Source organism: Tupaia chinensis, unplaced genomic scaffold (assembly GCF_000334495.1).
Source record: "Tupaia chinensis unplaced genomic scaffold, TupChi_1.0 Scaffold146687_1, whole genome shotgun sequence".
Taxonomy (NCBI): Eukaryota; Metazoa; Chordata; class Mammalia; order Scandentia; family Tupaiidae; genus Tupaia; species Tupaia belangeri.
The window spans coordinates 4,065,813-4,071,985 of record NW_006206544.1 but is presented as its reverse complement, the minus strand read 5'-3'; the positions used below and the strand labels follow the sequence as shown (position 1 = coordinate 4,071,985).

The following is a 6,173-nucleotide window of genomic DNA, read 5'->3' as shown; positions in this document are numbered from 1 at the left end:
AACTGTGTGGGAAGCAGTATTCTGTCTGAAAGATGCAAGAGGAAAACTTTCACAATATTCACAGACCATGTGATCCCATAGAGTAAATTTCAGGGAGAGAATTCTTTATCAGCCCAGCATATATTCACATTTTCCACAGAGCAGAAGATTTTATGTTCAAGATTTTAAACCACATCTAGATGTAAAGAATTGCTCTTTAATTATAAAAATATCTCAACATTTTTCTATAGTGTTTATTCTAAAAATAGGTTATTTGAAAAATGATTTAAAGCAATGGGCAAATAATGATAGCACAGACTCATCACACACTCATTAAAGATCATGCATGTATGTGTTTGGGTGAGAACCCAGGTCAGAATATGCATTAAATTATTCTATGTTCGTGCAATTAGGTGGATTAAATGAGCACTTCCTACACACATAGTTCTCTCATAAAGATCATGGCTCTATGAACAATCATTCTCAAGTAGAAACCAAAGTAACCAAACAGTACTTCTTTTCAATTCTTGATTATTGGTGTGCAAATCACGTTTTGATGCTAACTCAATATACCAGGGTCAGTAATATCACTTCATCAGAGAGCCCAGATTATTTGAGTTCTGCTCTCTGCCAATTTGGTACTGATGGAGATTGGAAAAGTTTAAACATGTTAAGCATAATAGTTAATATTTCTTGAGTGTTCACTTTATGCCAGACAATATTCTAAGTATTTTCATATTTTATCTCATTGACTCTTCAAAACAACCTTTTTTTTTTTTTTGAGAGGTTTTCACTATAGGGCGTGTGTGCTCGCCAGGCAGACAGAGAGAGACATAGAGACAGAAAGCGAGAAATCACCCTCCAGGGGGGATGGTCACGCCGCAATCCCTTCTCCTCCATTCTCCTCTCGGGATCTTGGGCACGCACTCACATGCGCCTGGCGTGAGTTTTAAGCCACCGGGTCCGGGACGCGAACCACGGTCGACTACGTGGGAGTCCAGCGACATAGCCATTACGCTAACTGCTGGTTCCCTCTTCAAAACAACTTTTTAAAGAAAAGGGAAGTTAGAAAAATTGGCCAAAGTCACACAGTTTGCTCTTGTGGTCAAGCTGGCAATTGGACTTACCTATAAAAGTGTTACATGAGAAGGCAAAACACATTTTATTGTTTTTCATCTTCAAAGGATACTGAACTAAAACTTTGTTCTAATTCTTTCTTATTCAATGCTTTATTTTCCTTAGTGAAACAAAATTTGGTGATATTAGAAACTAAATTTCATAGATCAAAACTTGTGGAGCTTGGGAACCAGCAGTTAGCGTAATGGCTATGTCGCTGGACTCCCACATAGTCAACCGCGGTTCGTGTCCCAGACCCGGTGGCTTAAAACTCACGCCGGGCGCGTGTGCGTGCGTGCCCAAGATCCCGAGAGGAGAATGGAGGAGAAGGGATTGTGGCGTGACCATCCCCCCTGGGGGGTGATTTCTCGCTTTCTGTCTCTATGTCTCTCTGGCGAGTGCACGCGCCCTACAATGAAAATCTCTCAAAAAAAAAAAAAAAAAAACTTGTGGAGCTTGGGATATTATTTTTGCTTTCTTGCTTTGCTAATGTCAATTTGTAAGCAAAATAATACCTCCCCCTCCTTTAAATTTTATTTAGAAAATAATACGTCCCCCTCCTTTAAGTTTTATTTAGAGATGGGAGAGTGAGAGAGAGAGAAAACAAGCACTCTCAGTAGTATCCTGCTGTGATCCCCCCCCAGCCTTTCCCAGTTGCCAGTATCACAGGAACATGCACTTGCAGCTGACAGATTTAGATCAACCCTGGAGCAGAGTACTGATTTCCATGTGGCTTCCAGTATTGTAAGCATTGCGCTTCTGCGGCGCTACCACTGTGCTACTGCAGCTGGGCCTCCTTTTTTTTTTTTTTTTTTTTTAAACCTCCCGAGATAAGAACATCACAAATGGATTTTGAGAAATTCATTTACAGGTATGTAGTACGCAGTGTTTCTCACTTGTATTTTTACCATGGATTCTTCTCTCTTTTGGGGGCCATTTTGTGTAGTGTTTCTCAATGAATACATTGTGTTTCCTTTTCCTCTCTCAAATCGTTATAATCTGACTGTGTCTTTAATATTCTCCTTTTTGGATTTCTGGAACACTATTTCTTCTCACTTTCTTTCTGCTCCTTTGTCTTTTCACTTTCCTTTACTAACTTGTCTTTATCTAATTCCTACATGTTAGTGTTCCCTAGAGTTCCATCCTTGACTGTCTTCTGTGTCAATATTATATTTCCAATTGCTTCATTTAAATGGCTCTGCTTATTCTTACTTTATGAAATCTGGCTTCTTTAGAAATAATTAATTACTCTCCTTTTTCTCTGCCAAAGACACATTATTGATGTCATAAAGTGCTTGCCGTATTGCATTATGTCTGCTTTCCAATTAGCCTCTTTTGCCAAGACATTACAGGCTTGGTTATGGTTCCTCTTAGCAGATTACCAGAAAGAAAGTTTCCATCTCACTCATATTAGAGTCTGCTGCATATCTGGGCAACTTTTGAGTGCAGCTGTTTACAAACTCTGTTGCATAACTCAAAGACGTAGGTGACCTCAAAGTTGAGACCCTGCTTTCTCGATACAAGAACTTTTCTCTGATTACAATAGCAAGAGAGAGACTGGAGATGAAGTAGGGGCTTCTACTGCCTCAGCCTAGACTGACACAGGCCTGTCGGTTCACATTCCAGTGGCCAGAGCTAATCATTAGGTCTTATCTTTTGACAGTAGGTCCTTTTTCCTCTTGTCCCAATATTACTTCTGCTACTACCTATTAGTCAGTATTTAATAAGTTATTGATACATGCCAAGCAATATGTGAAGCTCTGCATTAAGTCTATATTCAGATCTCATGAGGTAGGCCTTTTTTAATATGACCATATTACAGATTTAACCATCGAGATCAGAAAAATGAAGCATATAGCTCACAAAACAAGCATAATGGAATCATTCTGTATCTTCAAATTCTCTCACTCTGTTTTCACTTTCTATCTGCATTGAAACGTGCTCATATTTCTACGATCTTGAGCAAAACCATTCCCTGAAGCTGTTGCTCCTTTCTCCTTCATTATCTTTATTTTTTGTCTTAACTTCCTCACATTCATTCTTCAAGCAACCTGACTTGGATTCCACCACTCAAATGAGTGACCTCCTATTTTCTAATATCCCTCTAGTGGAGACTTCCTAGTTCTTATCATTCAGTCTCTGAAATAGTTCTGTTACTATCCTCTTTCTTCTGAGACATACTCTCCTTTCTTTAGCATCCTTTTCACTCCACAGTACTTTTCTAGCCATTCTTTTTCAATTTGGCTATGGGGACACTTTTTCCTTCAGACTGTTTCTTAAATGCTGGTGTCCCTCAGGGTTCTACCACAAAAATTCTCAGGGCCAGCAGGTAGCGTGGTGATTCAGGCACTGAATTCCTACATGGCTGATTGTGGTTTGAATCCTGGACCTGGCGGCTTGAAACTCATGTTGCTCGTGTATGCATGTGTGCTGAGTCTGAGGAGGAGAATGGAGGAGAAGGGACTGTGGCTTGGCCATTCTCACTGGGGGGTGATTTCTCACTTTTTCTCTTTCTGTCTCTATCTGTCTGTCTCGTTCACCAGCGAGGGCATGCACCCTATGACAGAAACAAAAAAATAAAATAAAAATTCTTCCCCTTCTTTTTTTTGTTATTTTAAATTTTCTGCTTATATTACATGCTCATATGGTTAATTACTACATATATGTGTCATTCATTCCTAAGTATATTATCTAATATATAAATCTGTTTTGATTTCTATACCCGTTTCACTAATTTCTATTTGATATTCTAAATTTTGGTTCACATAAGAACCTTCAACTTAACATTTCTGAAACTGAATTCATAATCTCTCTCTCCCTCTATAAATACATTTCCTTCTAACATTTTTCCCTCTAAACTTCCCAGCATTTTGCATACTTGTTTAAGTGGGCCATCTATGGATGTGTTCCTTCTGTTCACAACCTATACTCAATCAAGTTCTAAGTCTTATTAATTGATAAGATTCTATTTTCTAAATATAATTCAACTTGGTAGACTCTTCTTTTTAAATTGACATGTAATCATTGCACATATCTATGGGGTACAGTGTAATGTTTCTATACATGCGTGAATTTTGTAATGACCAAAGCAAGGTAATTAGCATATCTATCACCTCAAGCATTTACCATTTCTTTGTGGTGAGAGCATTTAAAATTCTCTCTTCCAGCTATTTTGAAGTATGCATTATTGTTAACTAGTCTCCCTACTGTGCAATAGAACACTAGAATTTATTCTTTCTATCTAGTTAAAACTGTGTACCCATTTACTAACCTCTCCCCATCCCAACTTTCCTTATCCTCCCAAGCCTCTAGTAACCACTATTCTACTCTTGTCTATAAGATCACGTTCTGCATTCTGAGTGAAATCATGTAGTCTTTGTCTTTCTCTGCCCGATTTATTCCACTTAACAAAATGTCCTCCAGTTTTATTCATGGCGTCACAAATAACAAGATTTCACTTTTTATGGCTGAATAGTATTCCACTGTGTATGTGTATCACATCTTTAAATCCATTTGTCCTTTGGACACTTAGGTTGATACCTTGTCTCTTGTGAGCAGTGCTGCCATAAACATGGGAATATAGTTACCTTTTCAACACACCGAATTAATTTCCTTTGGACATATACCCAATAGTGATATTGCTGGATTATGTTATAGTTCTTTTATTTTTTTGAAGAACCTCCATGTTGTTGTTCATAATGGCTATTACTGATTTACATTCCTAATAGTATGTAAGAGTCTGCCTTTCTCCACATCCTTGCCAGCTTTGGTTGTTTTTGTCTTTTTTAATAGCCATTCTAACTGGCCTAATGTGATGCCTCATTATAATTTTAATCTGCAATTCCCGGATGAATAATGATTTTTAAGCATTTTTAATATACTTCTTGGCCATAAGGATGACTTCTCTTGGAAAATATGTATTAGTTCTTTGGGCCTTTTTTTTGGGGGGGGGAGTTGGAGAAATATGTATCTGTTTATTTTATTTTATTTGGGTATTCAATAATATCTTTGGTGATAATGCTGCTCAGTGGCTTCTGATCCCAGAATTGACCCTGCTGCCACTGTCTGTAGCCTGAGATTGATTTTTGTAGCCATGATTGTTTCCTCATCCTCCAAAGTTCTGGTTGTAGGTCCCTCTACTAGGCATTACAACTCAGTTATAGTTCCCTTTGTGTGAATAACCACCTCATCTGAGACAAACAGGGCCATGTGGGTGTAGATAACCAATTCTGCCATGTCTGCGTCTATCACCTCCTCCCTGTGGCATATTACCCCTCCTGTTATATCCTCCATGATTCCCTGGAGCTTCCCCTCTGAGATTCCCACCATGCATATTGAAGCCTTCACATCCTCTATGGCCACCACCTTGACTAAATTATTTTTTCCCACTCTTATTTGTATTGCTCTTCCTTGCCACTATCATTTTATTCATAATGGTATTTGTTCCAAGAATATATTTATCAGGATTTTCTTCTGCATATTTAGTAACCCAGTAGTCTTTCCAGCTCCCGGCAAGCCAACCTTCATCGCAACTTCACAATCTTTCTTTAGGTCCCTCTAACTCAAACCTCTAAAAGGATACTCTAGAGAAAAGTGTAGTCTTTGGGTACTGGAAAACATGAATTTTCTTCTGACCAAAATTAAACTCAACTACACAGTTGTGGCTGAGAACATGAGTTAAAAGTGGCTATCCAGCAGGAACTTCCTTACTGATTTTGAAGGCAATGTCATGATCTCATCCACTCTTGGCTTAGGAGAGTTCCACTCCATCACTTTCAAAAATAGCAAAAAAAAAAAAAAAAATCATGTCACTTTCATCAAACTTCTCTCCATAATCTTCAGTCTCACAGTTGCATGTTTTTATTCCTTTTAGAGAACACTCCTAAGAAAATGCTTTCACCAAAGAACATTCTACTTGGGTTTAGTGACCAGCCAATTGAAGCTTCATGTATACTAATATATTTTTATATAAATTCCTTGCTGGTATCTTCTCTGCAACCTTCATTTCAAAACAGACTTTGCTCCTTGAAACACCCCAAGATGCCCTTGCACCCCAAAGAAAAGCAAAACTCTCCATA

The 6,173-nt window shown here is 38.2% G+C and overlaps 1 pseudogene; it reads right to left on the bottom strand.

Annotated features, from left to right (window-relative positions):
• Nucleotides 1–5,470: 5,470 nt before the first annotated feature.
• The window catches only part of LOC102495316 (heterogeneous nuclear ribonucleoprotein U pseudogene), a 13,449-nt pseudogene continuing 12,746 nt past the window's right edge, over nt 5,471–6,173 (bottom strand).